General features: G+C 38.7%; 1 pseudogene; it reads right to left on the bottom strand.

Annotated features, from left to right (window-relative positions):
• Nucleotides 1-1,848: 1,848 nt before the first annotated feature.
• On the bottom strand, nucleotides 1,849-2,133 carry LOC104084027 (annotated as a pseudogene).
• Nucleotides 2,134-2,199: the final 66 nt, after the last annotated feature.

Below are 2,199 nucleotides of genomic sequence, written 5' to 3'. Positions count from 1 at the left end.
TGAAAATATGTATCTAAAATTGTACTTAAAATCATACTTCTATTACTGATGTTGTTTTTCCATCTTTTTAATTACTCACAAATAATAAAATAAATCCTATAAGTATGTAGTGTGACACAACAAAGATGTTTTTACAGGTACATTGTGACAATATGTGTTGCGATAAATTGGTATTAATATCTAATGACCCAAAAAGTGAATCCAAGCTTTATATAATTAAGTTTAAAAATCTTCCTTAACATTTTGAACTGCTAGAATAATGACTTAATAAGTGTTTTACAATTAAAAAATAAAAGAGAAAACTGTAATGTGTGGAATATTCTCAATGAATTTCCAGCTAAACCTGATATCTTAATATTGTCACATGATTTTGAGAACTGGAAATGACAGCCATTCAAACCATTCTATAAAAAATGGTATGCATTTTCTTGGTTGTCTGAAAGCTTCACTATGTCTGAGATGATCTTAAAAAGTTAAAATCACATCAAAATGTAGAAAAAAATCAGGTTAAGGTCCTTCATTATAAAAAGCAGAATGCCTAATCCACATAAACAGTAAACAGAGATTCAGCAGAGGTTTGGTGAAGCCTACAGGGAAAAGTGGGCTACTCTAAATCTGACGAAAACCTTCTATAGAGGTACATGCTCAGCACAGCGAGGAAGAGAAAAAGTAGGCAAGAGGAGGACAAATGAATTCTTGGCACACAACAGCTTAGCTTCGTCTTGCTTAACATCAGCAATCAGAGCTAGCCTAGTCTGAGCAAGTCTTTCTGGCATGAAATGTCAGCAGGGAGATTAATCTCACCATATGACATATTTTAAAGATAGGTGGGGGAGGTGAGAGGGTAAATAACTTGTTTAAACTAGCTGTATAAGTTTTATATTGCAGCAGTTAGTTGGGATCACATGAAAAGTATCTCAATCAGCAGTTCTCTGCCCTCCTGTCTGTGGGATTCACTTTACAGGGCAGCGTTGGGAGAAAGATCCCTGAGTGTGCCAGCTAGCATAGTTTCACAGAGTAATGTGAATTATCAGGAAATAGGACTAGTGGACAGAGACTCTAACTCTCACTGAAATTAGTGGCAATTGGACGTCCGAGTAAAAATTAGGGACTAAAATATCTTTGAAGATGAGAACATAGATTCTGTTGCCTGATTCTTCCAGACACAACCCTGCACAGTGGGTAGAGCAAGGTGCTTCTCCTGAGACAGAATAGCATATGAAGGCAAAACGCTTTCTGGAGATATTGTCCATAGATAAACTGTTATCATTGCTGAAAATGTTTATGCAACGGAGGTAATTTGTGTTCACCCAGAGGATAAGCATAGATGCATAGTGAGAGGGAGAAATAGAGAGAGGAAAAAACTGAAAGAATATGGTTGATTCAGCCTGAGGTGGAACTATTTTGTAAACGGTTCATACACTTGCTTAGACAAGACAACAAGAAATACAGGATTGGCTGTTTTTTTCAATTGTCTAGGTGGTTTAGAAGTTATGTCTGGAGGGCAGTCAACTTGTAGCAGCTGCTCTTGAAGACACCCCCGAGTTGGTTTTGAATTACTTTCCTGGGTGTTAATAAGAACATAGCCATAGATCCCCAAACCTGCTTGGGAATATTTAGCTCTTAGCCCGTGTCAAGCTCTCCACTGCTCCAAAGACTAAAGCTTGTTTGGGAAAGTCTGCTACAGTTCAGTCCTTCCCGTAATGTCATTAGCTGAATTCCATGGGCATGTACAAAAACACTTCACCACTGGGAAGTCTGCCTGACCCGATAGAGCTAGTGCTGGCAAATTTCAAAACAGACTGTTAATGTATTTATTTTTTAAAGCATCTCATTATTCATCCCCATTTAGAGTTCCCAATCTTCGTATGAACATAGAGTATTTGCGAAATTCAGGCTTATCTTAGACTTTTTAGGGGTCTCTCTTTCTTGCAGCTCTTTAAACGAATAAGCAATACTGACCTTGTCCAGTGCTGCCTGCACAACTGATTCACTCTCAGTATCCAAAGCTGACGTTGCCTCATCAAGCAGAAGAATTTTAGGATTGCGAACCAGAGCTCGGGCAATTGCTATTCTTTGCTTCTGGCCTCCACTCAGCTGTGCCCCTCTTTCTCCAACCACGGTTTCAAACTTCTACAAGACAACCACACGTTTCCAAAACACTCCGTGCCACAGTCCTTTCACCAAAGAAAGGCGGTG

The sequence above is a fragment of the Fulmarus glacialis genome, unplaced genomic scaffold, assembly GCF_000690835.1.
Source record: "Fulmarus glacialis isolate BGI_N327 unplaced genomic scaffold, ASM69083v1 scaffold48351, whole genome shotgun sequence".
Lineage (NCBI taxonomy): Eukaryota > Metazoa > Chordata > Aves > Procellariiformes > Procellariidae > Fulmarus > Fulmarus glacialis.
The sequence above is the reverse complement of the archived record's forward strand: the minus strand, read 5'-3'. Positions and strand labels throughout refer to the sequence as shown.